A 26,499-nucleotide genomic window follows, 5' to 3' on the forward strand; every position below is an offset into this window, starting at 1 on the left:
TTTCTCTCTTTTATGGTTGCATCTACAAGTACACTTTTGAGGAGGAATGCTAGCACAGCCGTATTTCGATAACAGGGCAGCTCTGAAGATACCAGCGTGGGTGGGACCTTTAACATAAGGAAGGTGTCAACCTTTTACCACTACGTTCACTAATTTTTTTTTAGTAGATCTAAATCAGCACTTCGTAGACGCTACTACCACAAAGTTCCCTTGTGGCAATTCTTATTATTCAGTCTATCAAAACATCATGATTTCACTGTGATGAAAGTATTGTGAGCACCAGTATTTCTACGCTCACTGCCGAAGTGACTTGCAGCTGTGGAGACTTGCAAAAACAATGTAAATAAGGTGTAGTTAACCAGGACTGTTTTTCTACCTCTGCCTCTTACTTACACCTATCATTTTTACTCAGTCATCTCTTTAAATGTAGTGAAGAAAGTTACCCCAAAAATGTACTGGGAAAATTAATTAGGTGTACTTGGTTTTTGTTCAGGTGTTCAGTGGCAGACTATGTTGTTACTAGGTTGCTGGGTTACTAATGTCGCTGCGGTTTGGTGCTTTGAGTGTTTATGAAGATGTAAAGAAATGTTTTCCATTTCCAGATAATCTTTGACTTCTCTTTTGTCTTGTTAAAAGCCCAGAACTCTCCTGAATTATGAATTTCAAGCAAATTAATGACAGTCATTCTTTGACTGCTGCACTGACTGCACAGTTCCCCTCACTCATACCCAGATGCTTACACAAGACTAAGTCATCACATAGAAGACACGGTTCAAATTATTCATTCAGCTGGCCATTTGCACAAAGTAAATTAAGCAAAAGGCCAAACTCTGGCAAAGTGCGTTGAACTATATTGAAGAAAGATTCCCATTTATAGAGAGACTCACATTGGAATGGACTTCTAGGGCTAAAAGGAAAATCGCAGCTTGATATATACATCTGTCTAAATCTGAATCATACTAAATTTTAGTCTAACTGGCCATAACTGGTGAATGTTACATTTGTTTGCAAGCTCGCTAAACTGTGTGTGATCTGATTCCTTATCTTTGGGTTTCTAGAAATAAGTGAGCAAATGGGACACTTACGTTGTTTTCTCCACACATAGTTAATGTAATCATGGTGGGTAAATTCACCTATATTTGGATGCTATTTAGGAAATGTTCGTAACTGAAGTAACAACGGTGTAATGCAAATTCTGCAGCAGGCACGGCGATGGGGAGTGTAAGTCTAACCACTGGGGGGAGCCCAGGCCTAGCCGTGAGCAACTAGGAGGTTTTCAACAGGACTTGCCTTGCCTGCTCTGGGGCCATCCACACTTACAACCAAAAAAGGCACTGGCCTCGGCAATGTTGTTTTATACTTGTAAATATTGCTTCAGTCTCAGCAATACTGAATAGGGATTCTCGCAGGAAGTAAAGAAGTTTGTCTACAACTACTTCACAAGATCTCAGTGTGAAATTTGAGGTTTTTCAATTTGAGATTTTGACTTTTTTCCCTGAAATTGGAAAAAATAGTAAGTGTTAATTTTTGGGGAGCAAATAATAATCTATTGGATTATTCAAAATATTTTGGGATACAAGGGATTGGTTTCAATTGGAAGAAAGTTTAACCAGAAAAATCCTTACCAGCTTTATCACTGACCTCTAGTGCCAAGTTAAATCCTTTATACTTACAAACCAGATATTCTGTGATTGGTATTTGCATATAGCTGGCTTCACTGAATGGGGACAACTTTAACCTGAAAGCTGTTGCTGTGCTGATACATCACTTTTGGCAACTTGACACCGGTACATTGTCCAGCACAGTATTCCATATAACCAGCTGCACTGTGCCACTGCCAATTTATGTATTTATTTATTTTTAAAAGACAGAGAATATGAACATCACAAAGAGTCGAAAAAATGTTTGTGCTGCAGCTTCTAGCATGACTAGTCAGACCTGATTAGCAATGGTGATATTGTAAAAAAACTGCAATATTCACAACCTGTCTTATTTTCTGCTGAAACAAGGAAATGCCAGGCTGCTTCCTAACCTCTCAAGACTTTGAGGAGTCATCTGGATGTAGTGTTAGTCGTTTGCTCTCTGTCTTCCTACTACCAGCCCCAAAGGAAGAGTTTGAAAAAGCATGCTGGAGCTCACCACACAAAAGCTAGATGTCTGCTGGGCAGAAAATGAGACATACAGGAAAAAAGAAAAAAAAGGTCTTCAGATGCTGAAGAATGCTTTTGACTGTTATACCCTTAAGAGGTCTAGGTATAGAAAAGCTTGTGGGAGGCAAATGGGGCAGAAAATAAGAACTGGAAGGAAGCTGCACCAAAACCACCAGTTTATAGCTAGGGAAAGTGGCTTTTACATCCCAGCCACCAACAATGAGCCTTTGGAAATGGCTAAGGCATCAGCTTCTGGTCACAGTCCCAGTAGTTGAAAAAGACTGATCATTACGTTATCTGTTTATTACCTTGACCTATATCTCAGCCTGTGCAATTGAAACTTGTATCCAGATGTCACAGCTAACAGCTTACTGCATTTTTCAAGTGAAAATGCTTTTTTTGGGGTGTTTCCACCTCTCCCTGATTGCAAATTTTGGAGTTGCTTTAGTGTGCATCACGGTGACAACAATAACGTAATTGGTTGCTGTAGTTATGCTGCACTCTATCCAATTAAGATGGTGTCATACCTAATTTATGCACTTCATTCAGAAATCAAGCAATGGGCATCTCGGCAATTATTAAATACAAATAAGAATCCAATGTGGAAACACCTGACACACCATGGTTACATGTATGAATGTGGTAAGACAAGGCAAAAGCCCCAAAACTGTTTGTTTGTTTGTTTTGTTTTCTGCATTGTTTGTAGAATATATTGTGCTGTTCACCTAGTTTGATTATTCTTGCCAAGAAGCTGCCAGGGTTATGGGAAATACTCAGGGTTAGGGGAAGGGATGCTAGTAGCCTGCTAGCAATAAGTTTGTTCACTGTCTGAGAGCCAATAACCTGCCATGAATGTCCCTTAAGCTCAGCCACTATCCTTCTCCTCTTCAGCCGTGGGAGAGTGAAACCTGTTCTGTAGAGTGGCCTGGGGATTCATTCCTTCCTGTAGCAATTAAATCAATGATTTGGTGCTTGAAGACAGGGAAAATGAAAAAAACTCCATAGGCACAGAATGGAATCTATTAGTAAATGAGCAGTTACGGGCATAAGGAAAAGAACAAACGAGGCAGGCGATGCAGTAACAAAACAGGAGAGGATGGGGGAAGGGCAGGAAAGCAGAATGAGATTTTGCTATAAAAGCCACCTGCAGATACACATACAAAAGAAATGAGAACAGGACAGACAAAAGGAGACTGGGAAGTCAAGGGGAAAAAAGGGAAAATTCAGAGCAAAATATAATAACAGCTGAGCATTTATAGATACTCAAGAGAAAAAGATATGCCCTGAACAAACTAAAATTGAAAATAACAGCCATGAAAACAGGATAGATCTGAGTGATTAGAGAATACCAGTATAAAATTGCTCCCCTCCCATCCATAACTGCACTGCCACCAACACACATATTTGCCTCTTTGTTCTTCATTCTGTTATACTGAATTATAAGACTAGCTCATCCAGCATTGCAAATCCATACTCACATTCCTACAGGCCTCACCAACAGAAACTGCAGGTGCTATTTTTGAAAAATCCCAGATATGATGAAAGCTGTGGGATTTTAACAACTCGACTATGCCTGTAAACTAATTCCTTTCAGACCAGTTCCTTCCTGGATAATAAGACTGTTCTCCATTCATGGGACTGAGCCTCCTGTTGGGGTGAAACTCAAATCTTTCACCTATATACTTGCTCTTGCCTCTCTGTAGGTTGTCCCAATGCAGTTGAACTGACCCTCCCTGAGGTTTTGTGTGTGTGCATTTTCCTACACCTGTATAACTTGAGATTTTTCTCTCTTTGTAGTATTGTATTGCCATCATCATTGTCTTTTTATTTAGATTATTTGCCCCTTCCTTCAGATTTGCACTAAATGTGTGTTTTTAAAGGATATTCTTCTTCACATCCAGAGCATCATGCAGGATGTGCTATGCACATGCAGGAGCATACAAGGGTATGTTCTGCAACAGCTGGTGCATCAAAATCAGGCTGCACACCCTTTAGATAACGCACTGTGCACAGATAGACATATGTGTAATATGTGTGGTCCAGTTTAGGAGCTGCTCTCTGTCTAGTACTAGAAGAGTGACAGGAGGGTGCAAGAGCCCCAATGGTATTTATATGCAAAATTGTCTCTGAAAGGTGTGTGCTTATCCCTTACACTAGGGGTTATGCCCAGGAACAGCAATGCAGGTTATGCTCCAAAACAGCAATCTTCTTAAACCCTTTGGTTTGCATTAACTGCATGGTCTTGTTCTCCATGGAATACCAAAAAATGGTATTCCAGCTCTTGTTAAATTAATGGCACTCTGCAGCAACATTTTCCACAGTCTAGTACAAGTCCTAAACTGAAAAGTATTCCTATTACCTAATCTTAATTTCTCTGCCTTGCAATTTAACTGATTTTGTGTTTTAGCAAGAAGAGATGCTCACAATCCAGCTTCTGTACCATTCATTATTTTATATGCTTTTTTCCACTTTTCAAATATTTGTCTCTTTTCTGAAGTAAATAATTTCACTCCTTTCAATCTTTCTTCATTTGACAGTCTTTCCAAGCTTTGATCATTACTGCTGCCATTTCTCAACACTTGTAGCCTTGCAATGCAGCTTCTGAGGTGAGATTCTACCCTCAGTAACAGATGGAGTTGTGTTATTCTGTATATAATGGTATTGTAAGTCATCCCTATAAGTCTCTGTCCCTTATGATACGAAGACTTTTTTGTTTTCTCATCAGTGATGCACAAATCATGTGAGTAGTCGTATTTTCCCTAAATGTGATAGCTCTGAGACAATACATATTTTTCATGGCAATTTATGCTAGCCAGTTATCTGTTCTGTCTCTGCACCGTATCACAAAAACATTCTTGTAACACAGACAACCTACCCGTCTAATCACCATCACAAAAACGATCTGAGATGAGTGGGATGGCATTTCATCCAGCAAAAAAATGTTTCTGTTTAATGGAAGTGACAGTCTACAGTGTAAATGCCTGTCATCAAACATACTGTCTTGTGCCTTCCCCTCTCCTATCAAGCAATTGTAGGAGTTAGTCCCATGCTACATGCTATACTCTTGATTCTCCATGGTGCCACTGAGTGCGAGTGTCTCTCAGCACACTGACATCTAGTGCTGTATGTTTTCTATTCACTTCCTACACAATTAACCTCTTGGTCTGTTGCTGTCTTCCATGGTAGAGGTTGCATGGTCTTTCACATATGAATATCCTCAGTGGATTTCTGAGGAGAAGCTTTTTTCCCCAAAATAGAAAAATGCTGGACACAGGAACATCTTCAGTTACACTGTCAGATTCAAAAAGGTATTAAACTCCTTATGACACAATAGTGTTGTGGACTGTGCTGACAGCATGGAGCATAGGCAAGTAAGTGAAGCATATCCCCTGCTGCAAGTGTTTATGAATCAGCAGGGTTTGTAGTGCTGACTGACACCAAAATTCCTGTTGGTTCAAGCTGAAAATTGGCAAGAGATAGGATGGCATAGTAAATCTTAGCACCTTGTTGATCTAATTCGAGACAGTGATGAACAAGGTTGTTGTAGATGCAGTCTTTATGAGAAAGCGTTACGGTAGGGAGATTCATGAGCTGATGTTCAGAGACGATGTCACCCATCTGGACATGGGAAAGAAGGTCAAGGAGCCAGGTCACAAAATCCATGGTGCTCTGCCCTTGGTGCATATCTTGGGAGGAACTGACTTTCCTCTGGCAGGAGAGGTAAACTGCAGAGACGTATCAGTGAGCTGTGTAGTCAGAGTGCTGCTGTTGCTCGAACAATGCCCCGTGCCTGTTTTTAAATGGCAAAATTCCCAAGTTTCCTTCCAGTGCAGTGGAATTTTGTGCTGCTGTCAGATGAAGGCAATGCTATCTACACACACTCGAAAACAGATGGACTCTTCATTCTCAATACTTTTATCTGAAGTGCAGATGAGGACAGCACTAATTTTACAATACAAATCCTCCCTCTTCCACCCCTTTAATTTTCTATCTACACCCCTCAGGCACTTATCTATGTGAAAGTCAGAGATTATATTTCTTTGGATAATTATTTTAGGGGGGGTTGAGACATAAAAGAAGGAAAATTAGTAGTAATGTGGCCAAAGAGGTGTGGGGCTCCACTGCCATCTGAGTCCAGCGAGGGAAGTGCACACAATGTTCCTGTAAAAGGGCCTTTTTCTTACTGAACGTGCTGCTGCCACTTTATGCTTAAATCTATGGGAATTATTTATATATATAAGAATCTTATGCCTGTGAGCTCTTCTGAACTCGGTGTGACAGGTTACAAATGGGGAAAGAGACAACTGCATTTTTGTGTATCAGTTAAATTCAAGAGCTGGTGACTGAAGCTTCCCACTGTCTTCTAGATGAAGTCTCTGGTGCTGTGAGGTGCTGAATTCTCTGTGGTCACAGTGATTTAGGAGATGGGGCCTTCATCATGTTTCAGGATTGGGATCCTTGTTTCTGGTTAGACTCCAAGTGTGTAGGAGCAGAGTTCTGTGAAATCAGTTGGCTGTTTTACTGCCATCCAAGGGGGGGTGGGAGTGGGATATCACTGGCCTTGTGACTAAACTGGCTGGAAGCCTCTCTCTTCTGCTTTTCATTTTCCTTGGGCTCTGTGGCGTACCATTGCACTCATGTTCCTGTAATATTTTCTGGGCTCTTGCTTTGCAAAAGCGCTACAGTCTGAGGTTGGTTTTCCATGTAGACTTTTATTATGTGACACCATATCTCCTTTTATGAAGGTTATTTTTGTGTCCTCTGAAGGTTTGCTTTTCCTTCATAATTACTCACAACCTGACAGACTTATAATCCTCTGATAGGATTTGTGACGTTGTAATCTTCTCTAGAGCAACCCATCGTGGCTTCACAAACAGAGGATTATAACCTTTAAGAAGGCAATAAGCAGATGAACTCTTGAGATATCAAGACCCTGTTTTCGTATCAATTTCCAGTGCTTGAGTTGTGGGAGGGCAGGGAGTGGTGCTGTGTTCCCACTCCCGCCCACATTTCTGGTTTTCTTCATCTTCTTTTGCCTCAAGTAGCAGAGTTGAGAAATTAATTAAATCCACCAGTTATACACACTTTGAGCACTGCAAATATCCTTAGCTATGCAAATTAAGAAAAGATAAATTCAGCAAATTTGACTTACACAACAGAAATTTTTTGCCCAGAAGAATGTTCTTTACACTTTCTCATAAGGTATCAGTTGTTTTACAAATCAAACACTTCTGTACCTTTTCACAGAAATAAAAAGAGTCTGCTAAGATGTACCAGCCAGCTCAGATTCTGTTTTGCCTGTTTTGTCTTCAAATGACATTACTTTTCTTCCAACAATTAATATACTTTTACTTAATGGGAATGTGCCTGTCAGTATAATATTTATTCTAAATGTTTATATGCCTTACTTGTTTATTGTTTTTTTCTTACCGTAATGGTTATTGATGACCAATAAGTGTAAATTTTTATGCAGCTTGAATATATTAAAAATTCCCTTACTTCAGGCATTCCACTAGTTGGTTTATTAGCTGTCCCAATATACCAATTGTTTAGAAGGAAAAGACTAGACAGTATAAAAATTATAAAAGCAAACATGTTACCAACTTCATGTCTTTGTCATTTACTGTTATGTCTAAGCAGTAACTTAGTGGTCACCTGCCTATAGCTTGTGGGCATCAAATTCCCTGCAGGACTCTCATGTTGTTCATGGGCAAAGGCAATGGAAGATTTAAGATTTAAGGCAGAAATAGAGTTAAAATTGGAAGGAAGTTGCTCAGCATTGTTCACCTTCAGTCAGTAAAGGTTGAGGACAATTTCACTAGCTAATCATCCAGCTAATGTGGGGTTTGAGAAATGTTTTACTTAAATATGTATCTCATCTGAGCACATCCCAGTGGCATATTCTGTCCTGATATACCTGACTCAGCAATGGAGAAGTGTGTGCTTTTTACTTTCTGGCAGAATCTAGTTTATTCTTCTGGAGTCTCTCTAGAGATGAAAATATATCAGTGTGCTACAGTGAAGCTGTAATATCCAGTTATGGATCTCTTCTTTTCTAATCTGCATGTGCAAGTCTTATTAATGTCAGTGCCATTTTTGTTTTGTTAGTCTGTGTTAAGCAAACAAAAACTCAGAGAAAGAACCCAGAAGGTTGGTGAAGAATTAGACTTCTGTTCTCAGAGAAATAGCCATAATTTTTTACCTTTTAAAACAGCGGAGACAAAATTTACTGATTACGGAGTAGGATGCATGTTATTTTGTTGCATAGGATCACAGAAAATACAAATTACTGGCTTTTCAAAAGATTACCTCGTTTACCCCATACTCTTCTCAGGAAGGATTACATATACTCTTGATAGATGTTAGTCATGTTTTTAAAAAGCCTCCAGTGAGGGGCTCCACAGCCTACGTGCACAATCTGGTCCAGTTCTAATGCTATTCTAGTGGTAACCTCACCATTAAGGAACTTGTCCTATTATCTGTTTTACATTTCCTTTAAGGCAGTCTAAGTCCATTAGTTCTCTTATCCTCCAAGGATATGGAAAGCAGATGATTACTGTCCTTTGTGCTGCAGCATTTTATGCATTTTTGAAGTCTCTGCACTACAGAATAGGAATGCTTTCAGCCTTCTCATATAGAATGATTAGAGGTCTCAGAAATCCAGCCTTTCTGAACACATCTTTCTTGAGGTTTGGCATCTCATCTCTTCTCATATTTCTCATATCTTGCAGGACCTCTACTTATTTATGCACCCTAGCATACCGTTTCTTCTCTGGCATCAGCATGGTGGTGTTGAACCATTTCTGCCTTCGATCCCCTAAAGCCCAGAAATCCTTGTATGTCAGACTGCTCTTTACCATCTCATTCCTATCCTGTGTTTGTTTAGATGATTATTCTTATACATAGAACCTTGCATCTCATTTAATAGGGATACACCTTGTTTTTTCACACCATTTTTCCAGCTTTTTAGGATCTTTTGAATTCTAATTCTGTCCTTCAAGGTCTTTGAAACTCCTTCCAGCTTGGTGTTGTCCACAAATTTACTAAGTGTATGTACGCTCTGTCCCATCGTCCTCCTCATTAATGAAAATATTGCACAATATTGGAGACAGAATAAATCCCTGCAGAACTCTGTTCAGTATATCCTTCCATTTCAAAAAGTATCAATCATTGGGGACTATTCTCTGAAAGCAGTTTTTAGACCATTTTGCACCTACCTTCTAGAAACAGCTTCTGAAATCTTACTAAAAATCAAGATTTATTATATCTACAGCTTTCCCCCATCCAAAGGGCCTGTTACATTGTCATGGAAGGAAATTGCTTAGGTTTAGCTCCATTTGTTCTTGACAAATCTTTATTAGTTGTTATTCATGACCATGTTTTGACTAGATGCTGTAAGAAGTTTGATGAATTAACTGTTGATTTCTATTCCTTCCTCCCTTCCTTTCCCCTGTCCCTTAATTCATGAATTAAATGATTACTAAATGATTTTAATTGTGTCCTTTCTCCTCTTTTAAGGCTCAACAGCACACCTTTGTTTTTGGCAGTTTTACAAAACTTCATCCATTGGGTCAGTTCTTAAAGATAATGGCACTTAGAGGACTCAAGTCCTTTCTCTAAGTGTGCAGGATGAATCCTTCTAGGCCATCAAGTAGCAACATGTTAAATTTTTCCAAGTGCTCTTGAAACCTGCCCTTCCTGTTCTCAGGTGTGACCCCTCCCTTTTCTGATGCTGATTTTGGTTAGTTTCTTGAAACTATTGCCTTTTTTAGTGAATACTGAGGCACTGCCTTCTAAAAGGGACAATTTGATTCTTTGAATCTTCAGATGTTATCTTTTAATAACTAAAAATTAAACAAAAATTAAGTATTTTGGAGTCCTATATATGGTTCTCTTTTAATCAACACCAAGCCTTATATAAGCGAGCATTTATATGAGCCACAGTAATTTGGATTGGCCCTTTATGTGGAATAATAGCTTAACATTTAGCTGCTTAGTTATGATGTGTTCCACGTTGCTATTTCAATAATTGCTAGATTCAAGTTATTTTCTATTCAGATAATGTTGTTTTATCCAAATATGTGCACAAGAGTTTCAGGGGGGGAAAATTAGGTGAGACAGAAGATGAGACAAATAACTTCTTTTGAAAAAGAAAATGCTATCTTGGGGGGGAGAAAAAATGGTATATTTTTAACTTCTCTCTTATTTTTAGCCCATCTCATTTGCTTTAGGCCTCTGAAGTGAAACTTGAAATATAATCATGCAAGCAAAGTAGACTAAGTATATCTTATAAGAGTAAATATAAAGCTGATCAGTGTCCAACTTATTTTCTTTAAAGTAAATCACTTCTAACCATGCAGCCTAGGAAAGAGGTTATCATAGTACCTTGCAGATAGACGGTCTGACTAGAAGTTATATATCCTGTTTACAAAGCTTGACATTCTCACCAGAAAGAAAACATACTTAAAAACCCTTATGATTTGAGAAGAGGCATGCATTGTCAGCTTGCACGGTTGACCGGTCTTTTTAGTTACAGCATTGTTACCAGTGTGAGGCAGATGTTTAGGTTATAACTTGCTACGTACTTGACACTGGCCACAAACCAGTTACTTGCTTGTAACTTTCTCATTACTCGCAAATGTTTCCTAGTGCAGCTACTGATGGCATTTCAGCAAGAAGTGAAATAACTCTGTTTGCTTCGTGCTTAGGCACTAGAGACAAGAAGAAAGAGAAAATGGAAAAATAGATTTTAAAAAATACTTTCCTTTTTGCACTTAAAATTTTGAATTTCAGAACCTATCCTGAGAAACAGGGGAAGAATATCTGTCCACTTTTTTCCTGGAATTATCACCCAGCTATTTACTAGGGGAAGGGACGTATTCCTATTTTTTTAATTTGATTTTAAATTGCAGTTTTATAAGGAAATTAACATCATATTACCACATGCCATTTCATTTTCGTATTCTAAATAATCTTAAGGATTATTCAAAAGTATGTTAAGTGACTTGAGCCTCCCATTATTTGATACTCTTTACTGATGAGGGACATACCGGCCTATTGAAGGAAATGCCATGTAGATATGAGAGTGGAGGAAAGGGAGGACAGAGAAAATCTTTCCATAATTAGGACATAGGCAATCCTCTATCAACAGGAACATTATTTTTCTTTTTAACATGTCAGTAATGTTCCCATTTTATTTTGAACTTTTGGACTTAAAAGGCAACTGTGATAGCTGCTGTCTCAATCTCCATGTTATTTTAAGAACCTCTTATGTGTAATTTCTGTGAACAATAACGTCCATGCACATACACTGATGTGCAGTATAAAGATGATCTAGTTCTATTTCTGCATTTTAATGGCCTTGTGTAGAGTGGTAACTCTACCGTTAAAGGGACAATGATAAACATATGTTTCAATAAATGAGAAGATCCTATTGCTTTGAAGAAGCAAATTTCAATGGCTTTTAAAAGACTTCAGCCACCTGAACAGAGGTGGAGATTACCCATCCTATTACAACCCTTTTGCCAAAATGCAAATATTTTCTTCTAAATAGTCTTTACTGAAAGCAGTTATCAAAATAACTGCAGTAGGCTAGGCACAGGTCACTCCGCTCCTCTGAGAATAAGGCATAATGGGCTACATTATCATAGGCAAGTTGCTTAGTCAAGAATACTCTTCAAGATATGCAGCTGACATGAAGTCATGTAAAGCTGAGCACATGAGCTTGTGTGAATTGTTGTGCTATGAGCTGTAGATGTACTACACTTCTCCTTTTTAGTGCATATGTATATTAACACTGTTGCTATCAGTGCTGCAAGTACTACAGCTGGGACCGTTTTGTCAGATCAGTGTCCTGAGGGCACGTGCTCATGGCTTATGCACCGTCCTCTTTCATCCTGCCATGCCAGAGGTAGATCTGAGACCTGCAGTTCTTCCTGCCAGAGAATTGTTGCCAGGTTTCTCTTAGAGCCTTTTTTTATTCCTTATTTCTGTTCTACATTATCGTAAGTTAGACCTTTTTCTGTGTCTTCCTCCTCCCTATAATCTGTGCAGGGAATGACTGCTTGGCTGTGTGGCATCTTCAGCTATGTCTTCTCTTCAAGTTTATAGCTGTTTGTGCTACATTTCCCTGAAAAACATCTGCACTGCAGGTGTCTGTGCTATCTCAGAGAGGAGGGAATAGGACATGGATCCATGAAAATATCTCCAGCCTAACTCTTTGGTCTCCACCTTATGTCTGGAGAGCCAAGATAACTGGCTCTGGAGCCACCCTCAGGGATGCAGGGGAGCTCTGTCCCAGTGCCCAAACGCATCGTTGGTGCTAGGTGAGGTCTCTGCCAGGTACCACAGGCGCCCTGACCCAGGCAGAGACCTCACCTGGGACAGACTCCCAGGCTTGTGAGGGGCCAGCACAGCTGGAGGTAACTCTGCAGTCTCCACAGAAATGTATCTGTAGCCAAAAAGGCAAGACAGAGAGAGAACAGTGTCAGCTGTCCTGTCCTCTTCCTGCTGGCTTATCGGGGGGGCTGTCGTTCACTCTACCTCAGTACAGATTACAAGCACCATCTCACCCCAACACAGCACTCTCCATCACTGGAGGCATATGTAGAAGGGCCTTTATGTCCTGGCTGCCAATACTGCCCGTGTTGGAAAGGTGGCCAGGGAAGGCCTTCTGGGTCCCTCGTTCCATCCCAAACGTTTTATCTTGTTCCTTTTCATGGCTGCATTTAAGGAGACCATTACAGCAGGAGGAAGCTATACTGTTGTCTCTACATACCACACAGGTTGCTCCCCCTCCTCTGAGAAGGTAAGAAATATATATACTGGTACTTTTTGGTTCTGAAGAACGACAATGCCAAGCTAGCCTGAAGCTGCAGGAATGGGAGTACTTCCATTGACATAGTTGTGTCCAGAATGGTCACACCAGACACATTTCCCATCTACTTTCTTTTCTCCTCTATTCTCCCTGTCATGTTTCTGGTTTGAGAAGACAAAGTTACAGGCACGTGCCACCCTTCTGTGGCATAACAACAAGAAAAAGAGAGGAAGATGATTATTCCCTTCTAATTGCTGCTAAGTCAATTTAAAATAAAAGATGTCCAGCTGTTATGATTATAATATAAATTCCCACAGTGTGAGTCTACAGCAAAGAAACTGGCCTCCATAAACTACTCGTTGGACAGTTTCTTTTCTTTTCTTTGGAATTAAAAAAAAAAAATCCTCTCAGCTCCTAGGTTATTCCTTTTATGGCCTCTATTTTCTTACTATTCTATTCATTCTTCTCTCTTTCTCATTACAAATTGGTGCATTGTATAATTTGTAAGTTGAGGCAGAAGTATGAAAATGTAGATCTGAAATTTTGAAAACTATCTTAATTAGGGTGAGGTTTTGATCAGTGCTCAGGCTAGCCGTTACTTTGTTCCCTGTGAAACTGAGGCTTTTCAAGGATAGCAGAATCAGGCAAATTTAGAACATTTCTAAAGCTCTGTCTCAATGTATTTAGTGAACGCCTACTTTAATGGAGTTAGGCCAATATTTAGAAACTGAATTGCAGTAATTCAGTGTATCTTCTGTAGTGATACCTCATCACTGTTTAATTTACAAATGTCGTGCTGATGAATTAGGTTCAAAGTGCCTTCTATATCCTCAACACAGTGCACATGTCAGTGTGTTTATTTGCACACCTCATTGCCAGTGTGCCCTAACCTCACACAGAAGCCCCATACCTCACTGAGAACATCTCATCCCGTTCATCTCTTTTGACCCTTCTGATGAGACCAACGTCTTATTAGTTTCTCTTTCAGAGCTGTGTTTTATAATGTGGTCACTGGAAAGTGACTGAGATCATCAACCCTTTTCACAGAAGCCACTGAATAAAAATGAGTTGTTGAATTAATTCTCAGTCCCTTGCAAGCAAAGGTGGGTTATGTTTGCACTGATGCCTTGGAGTTGGGGTGTTTGTTATACCACGAGAGTTCCATGAACTCTGGTTCTGTCTTTCATTAAACCATAGGAACATCATTTTGAGTCTGGTATATAACTGCTCTCACTGGTATCTGTATTCATGCAGTATTATCTTTCCTAAATGAGGCAGTGTACTAGTGACTGACATTTCTGACTTAAGTATTTTACTTCATTTATTTAGTTACAATCCAATTTAAAAGCTGTTGTCTCTCAGTCCTTTACCTTTCTTCAGGCTAAGTTGGATGGGTTTACTGAATGTGAGAAACCTTTCAAAACTGGACCTTTTCCCTCTTGATAAATTGATACTCAGAAATAGTGTTGCGTTTCAGTAATTCATTACAGTGCCACTACATCAAATGTAAGTTCCTTTAAGAACCATGATTAGCTGATACAAAATGATGAATGGGGGACTGGGACAGTTTATTTAGCAATGATGCTAATTAACAATGCTGTTGAACCCAAGTGCGTCTTGGCATGAGAACAACACCCAGGACAGATTTTGAGTGCCTGCCCACTGCTACCTGCCTAAAGTAAAACGTGTCGGAAGGCAGGCTGAATAGGGGACACAATTTATGTCCCTTTATAATATGACCTATTTTGTCATTTCTGTCTCCTTATTAGCTGGACTGTTGTCACCCACTGATCTTTCACAGTGTTGTTCTTCATCTCAAAAATAAAGTACAGGCCCAAAAGGAAAAGTAAAATTGATGCTTCCATTCTCAGACATTTCTAGTTATAACTTATTACTCTGCATATATTATTTTTAATGAATTGCGGAATGCCTCTTTAGCTTTCTCAGAATGTCTTCCAAGAACAAGGCTTTGTGGACTCCTGCCAGGCACACACACGTATGATTTGTATGCTGTCCTTTTCTTGTTGGTAGCAAAACTGTTTTGGCAACAGCCTTCCTATATTTCCTTCAGTTGTGTCTTGCTCCAAAACCTGTAAAAGCCAAAGCCTCAACCTTTTCTGCCTTAGTGTCAAATCCAGTCAGGTGCTGAGGGCCGCAGTTTTCTGTGGGCTTTCATTTATGACAGCTTAAATGAACAGCCCCTGGAAGAACTGAAATTCTAGGTACAGCCATATCAACAGGAGCTAGGCGTGGGGTCAGGTTTTCATCCCCGGGACTGTTACCTGCCTGGAGGGCTTTCCTCATGAGCAAGAAGTTTCCTGCACACCTGGCTGAAGCAATGAACTCTTTCAATGTTACATAGATTATCATGAAAACTTTCCCATGCAATCTTATTATTATTTATTTATTCCTGATGTGTTAAGAATTTGCCAGGCAGAAAAAGGCACAGTCCCTGCCCCAAGGGGAGCCTGCTGGAAGCTCTGATATTTGGATGCCTGTGAACTTCCTCTGTGACCAAAGGCTATGTCTTTGTATTAATTCTGTCAGAACTATTGCTTCTCTCAGTGTGTTACTGTAAATAATCTCTGTTTACAATAATGGATCATTACTCAAACTTCCCACAGAAACTCAATATGCTGTAAATGTGTTTCTCTTTGTCTTTATTATATTTTACCTCCAACTTTAATCAATGCTACTTCAGGAAAATTCTCTCTGTATTACATATTTACAGCCAGAAATACTGTGGTTAATAGTTCCTTTCCAGTATAATTAAAGATAAATCATATAGCAATCATTTAATCTTCCCTTCTGTATCTTAATTATGGATTTTTGGACCATGTTCTAATCTTTTATGTAATATTTCTATGACCTGTTAAACAACCATCATGTTTCATCCAAGGGTGATTCTTACTGATAGTTGTAGTGATGCCTTTGCTTGACTGGTAACCTGCCTCTCTTTCTCCCTCTGTCCAAGGAGAAAACCAGTAGACATTTAGTTAAACAGTAGTAGTGAACTCAGAGTCCAGTACCTCAATTCCTGACTACACCACAACAGCCTTGTGTACTCATGGTGAAGTCATCAAAAGACTTGCAATGTAAACAATGCATCTAGTATATTTTTTGGAAACACTTCATATACTTCTGCCAGTACTTTTTGCATTTGCAAAAATTGGAGAATTGTTATAATACAACGTTTTTTCATTTTAACTGGTCTGTACAGACTTTACGGCAGCTAGCGTTTGCTTGTTGCACTGGCCTGGCAGAGTGGATTCACGTATGGTTAGAAAACTAGATATAATCATGAGGCAGCTTAGTAGGAATGTTTCAGTTTTCAATGGGAAATGATTGAAATGTATGATGATATCCTACAGCCTTGTTTTATCAAATAGTTGGAAACAAAAATCAAGTTAGATAAAACTTTATAAGCAAGGAAACAGCAATAATGTCTGCAAGACAGAGGGGTCTGCCATTCTAATATAGCACATTTAGTATTGAGCCTTTCTACATCCAGTACAATCCACACACAATGTAATTTTGTAGCCAGCAACTCAGATGCCTGTATTAGAACTTGTGTTCCTAATGCACGGAAAATATATGGACAAGTAACCCCCCATTTGATTTCAGCAGCAAGATCTTTTTGATAAAATTCCGTATCTGGGAGAATCACTTATGTCCACAGAGAACCATTAATGATTTGTTGTATCTTGTAGTGCTTAGGGGAATTAATGTCAAAAACACCCAAACAGATGAAAAAAAAACTTTGAGACAGAGTTTGCCTTTTGTTAAACACCAGTTGTCCTTGCAATTTAGAGTGAGCAATGGAATATAAAAAGTAGAGAACATTATATACACAGAAACAGGATAGGGCATCAGAACAGCTTTTCTTCTTAATAGTCCATCTGACTTATGTTGGGATTACTAAATGCTCATTAATCCTAAATCTTGCAGAAAAGTATAGGAAAAAAAGGATTATGTACTTATATACTGTACGTATTTCATTGAATGGTATGGATATTAATGATGCAGTAGCCACACAGAACATGGAAACTAGTAGTGTGTCCAGCTTCTCTCCATATTTTTATTAGGTTTTTATTTAAATGTTTGGAATGGAAAAAACTTGGGTGTGTTTCCAAGCTGTAGCAAAATTCTGCGGTTCGCCTGCAATCAGGGTAAGATGGAGAAAGCTGTACAACTCTGAGACTTTTGTCCCACAAATAAATACCATAAAAATGCCTCCTCTGTGTGTCAGCAGTTACTGCATTTATTGAAATAAACTGCAAGATCTTTCACTCTTCAGATTTGAGACAGACCCAGAAGGAAGATAAATATGTGCTTAACTGCCAATTATGAGTCTGTTTTGCCTTGGCAGGACTAAAAAATGTAATAGGACCTTTCTGTCTCCTCTCTTTGAAATTCGATAAGAAGAGAATAAAGATTTTTGTTATGTTTTATATTTTTTTTTCCTCATGGGTGGATGAGCACCCTTTGCTTAGCTATTCCTTTTCACAAAATAATAGAGGCACAAAGGGCATTTCTGTAATTTATTATACATGCATCAGTCCACTTGACTAGAGATTGGTGAAAGAACCTGACCTTTATTATGATAAAGGGAATATAAGTGGGGGACAATTTTGATGTTGTAGGCACTCTGTCTTGTAGATGTATATGAGTATCTATTTGTTTTATAATGTTAACTGTTGTCACTTCCTAGCAAGGTTTCCTTAGAGAATAGTGCTTGTTCAAATTGATACTTGGATTTCCTACTGTGCATTTAAAACAAAGGCTTGAGAGACTTTGCTTAGCTAAAGACAGTACCACTTAAATGTGTCCAGAGCAGGGCAACAAAGCTGGTGAAAGGGCTGGAAGGAATGTCCTATGAGGAGCAGCTGAGGCCTTTGGGCTTGTCTAGTTTAGAGAAAAGGAGGCTGAGGGGCGACCTCATTGCTCTCTACAGCTTCCTGAGGCGGGGAAGTGGAGATGGAGGTGCTGATCTCTTCTCCCCAGTATCCAGTGACAGAATGTGTGGGAATGGTTCAAAGCTGCACCAGGGAGGTTTAGACCGGACATTCGGAATAATTTCTTTACTGAGGGTGGTTAATCACTGGAACAGGCTTCCTAGAGAGGTGGTCAATGCCCCAAGCCTGTCACTATTTAAGAGGCATTTGGACAATGCCCTTAACAACATGCTTTAACTTGGTCAGCCCTGAATTGGTCAGGCAGTTGGGCTAGATGATTGTTTTAAGTCCCTTCCAACTGAAATAGTCTATTCTGTTCTATTCTATTAAGCCCAAAGTTGAGAAAGAGACAATGAATTAAACACCTATTTTCCAGAAGCTTTTTTTTGCAAGTAAACAATACATTCTATGTTCAGGATATTAAAATGTGAGGCTTCTCTATGGAGCAAAGGTGAAAACAGGTGCTGTGGTTTGTAACGAGTGAGTTATTCTGCTAGCAGCAAGGTTGCGGACTTTTTGTTCATTTTATACCAGTCTGCTTGGGGAGCCACATTGCTCAGCCACTGATGTCATCTAGTGTATAACAGGATAACACAAACAATATAAAGGGGGGGTGGGAAAGCAGTATTTTTGCATTTTAAATCTGAACCTGTAAAATCTTGGCCCTGGGCAGGAGTACATTTGAGTTAGAAGGGCCTCTGCATACAGATATCTCAGCAGGGACAGCTGTGTCTGGAAGAGCCCAGCACAGGTGCTTCTAAAGCCAAGCCAGCCTGTTCCCAGCTAGATCAGGTACTGCACAAAACCATGTCATACATGTAGACGCATTATTAATGTGAAGTCCTAGGCCTTTTGAGGGCAGGAGGGGAGAAGAGTAGGCTTTCACCCATAATATTTTTTTTTCCGTATGGGACCCATTTGATAAAAAGTGCTTGAGCACAATATATTAAACATCTAAAGCCATTGCACACAATGGCACTATGCAGGCACATAAGTCTTTTTCTGGATAGAGACCATATATCCTCAGTCTAATCCCTGATAGTGGATCATCTTCACAGTATGCAGTGGGGTTTGAAGAAAACCCCAGGTTTCAGTAATACTGCTTACAGGAATTGCTGTTTTCAGGATTCAGCCCTTTGCAATTCAACCTTCAACCACGCAAACTGATTATGCAGAGAAATAGCCAAGATTTGCATGAGGCATGGGAAAACATATTATAAAATTTTCATATATCCTCCTCTGAATAGCTTTAGTTCATACCTATTTTTAGGTAGAACTCAATTAAGTAATATCAGAGCCAATATCAACAGCACAAAATGATATAGCTATACATAGCCATAAGTAACAGTACCTGTTAATAATCTAAATCATTATATTACTTTTGTATGTTATTGTTGTGATTGTTTCCAAAAACAGGATTGAGAGAGATGTGCTAAATCTCTAATGTTTCGGCAATTATCCTACATTAGCAGCAGTTATATGTGAACCAGACAAACACCCACTCCTACATTTGTAGCTGTGTAATACTAAACATGTTTAAATGTGTTGATATATTGTAGCAAGTGACTGTATATGTGCCTGGTTCATAGAAAAGCTCTGTTTTGACAGTGTAATGGATTTTACATGAGAGCAATAGTATCAGTAGAAGAAAGAGTTAAAGGCTCTGGATGCTGAAGTCTGTTGTTACTTTGCCCACTGTGGTTGCTATACAGACAGCATTGATATCTATTTGTCTTATCTGTAACTACAACATGAGGAGAATGATACTTTATAAAAGTGATTTGAAATAAACTATGGCCACTTTGTTTTTTGGAAGAAAGCCTGATATATTTACTCTAGAAAAAGAGTAAACTTTTCTAAGTGAAACTCATAGGAGTTTTAGCCATATAAGAAGGGCCAGCTTTGCCCCTTGGTTAATTAATAGAGTAGGCGTATGCAAGTTGCCTGTCCCAGTGGCTTACTTACTGTGTTAAAATACGATGCTACTAGGCTTATATATAGGAAATCTTTAAAATTTAAGTTTTGGTGGAATACAGCTGTAAATACTGTATGAATGTTATAGTCATAGAAAGAATTAAAAACACACATAGAAAGAATTAAAAATACATAGCCTGGAAAGATCAAGGTAAAATAAGTGGTTGCTTGGGAAAGTTAGCCACCCTCTCAAGAGCAAGCCAGTTGAATCCTGGATTCAGGGTATGATTTTTTTTTTTTTTTAAAAGCACCAAGGCTAGAATTGTTAATAAAAGGTAATAATTCTGAGCAAATACAAAGGGCTGTAATTTATGATTTGTTAAATTCTGAATTCACTTTTATTTTCCAAAACACCTGAAGCTAAAGGAGTCTGTGCAAATACCTGAAGCCCTGTAGTAAAACTTCAGGCCCATAGCTCAACACTGATGAGTTGCAAATGAGTTGTTCTGATTTCAAAAAAAAGTGCAATTAGAACAGCCTATTGAATGTCAACTAAATACAAGTACCGTGACCCTCATGTAAGTAAAATATTGAGTCTTAATTCTAGCTATGTAAAATTATATCAAATTCAGTTGTGAATTCGTGTTTTCCTGTAGTAGCATCAGTGAGGGGGAAAATAAGCAGAAATAAATGTCTGCGGGCAATTCAATTATAATTGCTGCTGGCATTAATGACATTTATTATTCATGTTTTTTTCCCCACTCCTAAACAGCATAAATCATTAGTAATTTTTTCATTCTTCAAGAAGGGTAAAATGAGGACTAAAAATGTAAATATTGTAAATTCATGTAAATATGTTTTTCTCTTGTCCCGAGTCTTCAGAAACAGACTATTTCACAAGAGTCTTAAAGAATGCTGCTGTTTATCTCTTGGTTGTTCTTAGTGTGAAATCCATTGGGCCCTAAACCTGAACACGTTAAAGCCCATGGCATCAGGCCTGCATCTCAAGAATGTTATGCTCTCAGAAGAGTGGATTTGCAAAGGAGTCTGATGGAGACAGGCATCCAGCTCTCGTGGAATTTGTGATTTGGAGCCTCAGCTAAAGCTGGTCAGAAATGCTTTGACTGGAGAATACTGATTTGTCAAGATCAAAGCATTACCCAGGGGCAATTTGGTTTTAACCAAAGGCTAATGAAAAATGGACACGTTTTGAAAGTTATATTTGTCTCTGTCAGCTTATCTGCCAAGCACCTCTGCTGCCTGCCCAGCGAGCTGATGGGGAAGCAAAAGCTCAGAGCTGTTCACCAACTCCCTCATCTTCTGCGGCACATCTGACGAGCTGCTGGGGAGACGGCTCCAGTTCTTGGCTGTTGTGCATCTCTCCTGGTGCACCGATGTGGCACTGGGATTTTGGCTTTCCATTTTGCAGCTCCTTGGCAGTTGGCTGCCCAGCTCCACAGCTGTGTCCCGTCCAGCGAGGTGCAGGACAGCCAGAGCTTCAGTGCTGGACTGGCTTTTTGCAGAGAGTGCCAAAATACTTAGTTTTCATCCAAACCAGAAGTAAACCAAATTCTGAAATTTCAAAACCTTTTGAAGCACAAGGCATAATCTGCTCTCATTACTTTATTACTCTTAGTTGTAACTGTTGTGGGCTTTTTTCTGGTAGTAAACAACAATAAAGGGATGCATATTCAGTCATTACTGAGCAGTAATATGTATCCAGAATTTGTCTTGCAGCTACTATCTCCAGAACAACCCCAAAGTGCAGAACATATTCTCCTGGCAAATGCATAAGCAGAAAAAAAATTCATATAAGCAAGGTTGCATAATCTTTTGAAAATCTAGTTGCACTGGAAAAGCATCCTTCAGCAACCAAAGTTTTAATAGGAAATAATTCAGCATTCTGCTGACCTTTGTAAGTTTAGCCTTTATGTAGGAATGAACTGTTTGAAAAATGTTTCTATTTCACAGACAGACATCAGACTTGTGGCTGATCTGTTTTATGAGCAGAGGCTTCATTTTGATTTTTTACAAGCACCAGGCTTGATCTTATACCTTCTTCCATAGTTCTCAGCTGCCCGATCACTTCTATTTCCTCACAAACAAACGGCTGCTTGAAAAAAACTATGCATGTGACTAAGATAATGAGGGTAATAAAAAGGTAATCTTGGCAATTATTGTTGCTTACACATTCAAAACCAGACCCTGTCTCTGTTCCAGGAACCCCACTATGCCAAGCTGGTTGATGAAGGAGGAAGGATACAGACTTACTGCTTATATGCACACATACATACATATATACATGAGTGAGAAGAACATCTTTGATCTATATGCTTATAAGCAGCAACAGTGTAGACTGTTGCTTGCTATACAGACAAGGGTATGAGATGTAATAAGAAAACATTTATGACCTATAGAGCTCGATAACAACAGCAACCCAGACTCCAGCTGTAGCTGGTCATTATGTAATGTCACTTGCTCACCGATTTGGACTCCTTTCCAGTCAAATTGAGCTCCTGATTCATAGCAGCTAGCAGGACAGAATATATTAAATTGTGATAGAGGAAGGAAACACGAGGAGGGACAGACAGTGTCTGATACCGTAAGCCCTCAGACCAGCCAGGCCTCCTCCAAGAAGAGAATGAAAAAGACAAATATGAAAGAAACTAAATATTTCAAAGCAAATCTTACTACTTGAATATGTGTGAGACGGCATGTCAGGACCCCATTATTATTAGAAACAAATAATGACAATAATCAGCAAGAAAAAATGTTGTGGAGAATATTCTAAACTAGAAACTGACTTTCTGAATCTACTTTTCTAGTTTTTTCTGTTCTTTTCCAAACAATGCTTATGTAGGTGAAAAAGTACTCTGCCCATATAAAATACTGTTTCTATGTTTCATTAAAGAAAAAGGTATAATTGCATCATTAAACTTCATTACTTTTCTGGAGCTAATGTAGTGCTCCTTTTGTTGTGGACACACTGCAGTGGTAGCAGAGGTTGTTTACAGCTAGACACGTTGTGCAGGTGGTTGATATGAAATGTGCTATTAGATTAGTTACTGTAAGACAGAGAGGAGTTTCACTGACTCGTCAAACGCTGCACTTTGTAGGTAGCTCAGTCAAAGGTCATCTCTGTTCTCCTGTTACTTAGTGTAAAAATGCACCAAAGATTATGCACCAGGGATGAGATTCTCACTTGTGAATGGAGCGAACATGTAGCCCGTATGGCAAGTGGGTTTTATTTATACACTGTATAAATGTTCTCAGTATATTTTGACTGGCATCCCCTAAACCAGAGTAGCTTTTCTTTCACAGGCCTACAGGAGTAATTTTCAGACACATCATGGGCTCACATGCATTTAGCAGTGTAGCTGTGTTTAGATGGATGGTTGGATGTGAACTCAGTCCTCGCAGCACAGAGCAGTCATGGGAAAGCCCAGGAGGGCTGGGACGGACCAGCAGATGGATGTTTTGCATTTTGGCAGAACTCCAATCCCCAGAGCCAGAGGAAATGTAGGGGATTACCAGGTTCCTTCTAGCCCTGGGCTACATGAGACCAGAGCTGCTCGGATCCTTGTGTCCTGCCACAAGTACAGCAATGGCAGAAGGGCCTGTTCAAGGCTACGAATGCGAGGAAGCGCTTGCGGCACACCCAGTGCATTGGGAGGGTGATTCAGTCTGCTGGAGCAAATCGTTTCAGTGATGCAAAGTCTGCGTGGCTGAGTGGGAAGGGAGCCAGCTGGGCTTTTTCTTCAACTAGCGTACACAAGAACATGAGTGTAAGAGTTATTTTGATGGGGTCAGAGTCACAGTAACAAGTATTACGCCTGTTGCAGTAGTGTGAATCTACATTTTGCCCGATTTCCTTCCTCCACTTCTTTTTAAAAGAAATAACAAGAGAAGAATGGCAGAAAAGAAAGCCATGCAGCACAACTCTGGGTAATAAGGCATTGGTGCAAAGGAACCACAGGAGGTCTTTTGCGAGGCCCCAGAGGAGAGGCTGCCCAGTCCTTTTTGGGTTCATTGCACTTATACAGAGTCCTCTGTTCCTACCTGGCTGACCAGCTCCGGTGGCTGCTGTGGGGAAGGAAGGAAATGCAGCTTCTCCGCGCCTGCCGGGGGCATTGGGAATGCCTGTAAAGAGCAAAAGGCTCCTATGTTTGTCAGAGGTCATATTTTTTGTCCTTACAAATAGCTGATAGGAGGCAGGGGAGAATTGCATTTATTTCTCCCACATTCTGTATATTTGAAGAAGTATCCTATAAGAGCTGATGAAAAATACCATTTTACTTCAATTTTTTCATTTAGTTTCTTTCTCCCATTAGCTGCAGGTTTCTACACCCAGAATTGCAAACATTCGGCTCTTTATGAAATGACCTTTCTAAGAAAAAGAATATAAAAAGGTTTATGAGCATAAACCAAAGCCTCTCTAATTAATACCTTAGAGAAATATTTTTATTTAATGGTTTCTTAATGCTAGTGTCCTAATATTATAGTGAAATATGTTAAATTCCCTGCTACATTGACTTGACTGATGAAAAGAAAGGCAACATATTCTGTCACATAGAGTAATCATCCCACCTAAAATTGAATTGTTTTCCATATTTACATAATGTGCTGGTAGTCTGCATACTCCCTAATTGTACTGATGTTTATAACCAATTAATCTTTAACAAGTTTATCATCATCATCATGCTTTCATCCCAGGGATTCATCTTTATATTCAGATGTACTGGTTCTGGCTGGGATAGAGTTAATTTTCTTCACAGTAGCTAATATGGGGCTCTGGTTTGGATTTGTGCTGGAAACAGTGTTGATAACACAGGGATGTTTTCGTTACTGCTGAGCAGTGCTGACACAGAGTCAAGGCCTTTTCTGCTCCTCACCCCACCCCACCCCACCAGCCAGCAGGCTGGGGGTGCACAAGAAGCTGGGGGGGGACACAGCCGGGACAGCTGACCCCAACTGACCCAAGGGATATCCCACACCATATGGCGTCATGCTCAGCATATAAAGCTTGGGGAAGAAGGAGGAAGGGGGGGGACGTTCAGAGTGATGGCGTTTGTCTTCCCAAGTCACCGTTACGCGTGAGGGAGCCCTGCTTTCCTGGAGATGGCTGAACACCTGCCTGCCGATGGGAAGGAGTGAATGAATGCCTTGTTTTGCTTTGCTTGCGTGCGCTGCTTTTGCTTTGCCTATTAAACTGTCTTTATCTCAACCCACGAGTTTTCTCACTTTTACCCTTCTGATACTCTCCCCCACCCCATTGTGGGAGGAGAGAACGAGCGGCTGTGTGGTGCTTAGTTGCTGCCTGGGGTTAAACCATGACACTAGATCCTCCAAAAAATGTAATTGTAAATTTCAGTATTACTACCCCAAAGAGATTGTGCTATTTCTATTAAGTATGCCTCTGATTTGCAGGCAGTTGTAGACTGAAATAAACAGCTGTTTCAATTCAAACAGATTGAGGGAACAGTTCTGTCTCTTTTTTACATGTCCCTTTTTGATACAAGTTGAAATAGCGTAGCCTACCGTCCGAGGCCTCTATTAAATTCAAATGTTGGAGTTTGACTGATTTGTTAGTAACTGTGCATAGAAAGCAAGAAGATGAATTGCCCTAGGAAAAACAACTAGAGCTGCCAGCTCCAAGCTGCAGAGGAGTTGCCAGGGCAGCAGAGAATAGTCTTCCAAATGTTTTAATAAAGGGAGCAGGAGAAAAAGATCAGTAGCTGATTAATCATGTTGCTAGTGTTTTCAGGGACATAGGCTAATAGAGAATCAAGTGTTAGGAAAATATGTTTCAAGGGAAGGCCAACAGAAAAATCAGAGGAATGCACCCACTGACAATGTTGTGTAGAGATTTAGAAGGAAATAGGAAGGAAAGAAGAGCAGATGAGAGGGCAACTCATGAAGGATCAAATGAAAACCACACAAATAATTATTTTTAAAGGTCATAGCAATAAAAGAAGAATAAAATGAACAAACATGAAAAAACTAGCTCCCTGATGTTTTTTCTTGTGAACAGCTACTGTAGGTGTTGGGGGGTTGCTTCTAAATGATGAAATGGCAGTCATCTGTGTCCTCAAGTCATCATGTGTAAATTGAATAAATACTGAAAATCTACTCTGATAGTGGTCTTTGGAAATAATTTTTCATCTTTGACATTGGAATTTCCTAAGCCATTACTTGTCAGCTAACTTCTAGAGGCACTTCTTTCTGCATCCCTTCAGGCTGGTGTCCTCTGTTACAGAAACATGAACTGGGAATTTTGAAGGCAGCAAGATACCACCAAATGCAGGCAACAATGGCAGCCAGCCAGAGGGAGGAGACTCTTCAGCACATTATATATATTGAAAACTATCACACTGACACTATCCAGCATCCCTGTGCAGTTGAGAGTGTTCTGTTTCAGTGCAATAGCTGAAAAACACTAATTCTGTATCTGACAGAACAGTCATAGTTTCATTTGAAAGATTTAATGAGCTTCATGGTATTACTGAAGAACAGGAGGGATTTTTTTGTTGTCAGGATGATTTATTAGTAATTGTATCTATTAACATTTTTTAAATGTTCAATAATTCCTTCAATACACCAGTAATTGACATTTAATGGCATACAGTAGCTATAATTTATGAAGATAACTTCTCAGAGTAGTTTA

At 39.5% G+C, this 26,499-nt stretch overlaps 1 protein-coding gene across 2 annotated transcripts in view; it reads right to left on the reverse strand.

Moving 5' to 3' along the window:
• The window catches only part of SHISA9 (shisa family member 9), a 194,943-nt gene that overhangs the window by 23,058 nt on the left and 145,386 nt on the right, over nt 1–26,499 (reverse strand). The gene's annotated exons all lie outside the window — the stretch shown is intronic.

This window comes from Pygoscelis adeliae, unplaced genomic scaffold, assembly GCF_000699105.1.
Source record: "Pygoscelis adeliae isolate BGI_AS28 unplaced genomic scaffold, ASM69910v1 Scaffold85, whole genome shotgun sequence".
Lineage (NCBI taxonomy): Eukaryota > Metazoa > Chordata > Aves > Sphenisciformes > Spheniscidae > Pygoscelis > Pygoscelis adeliae.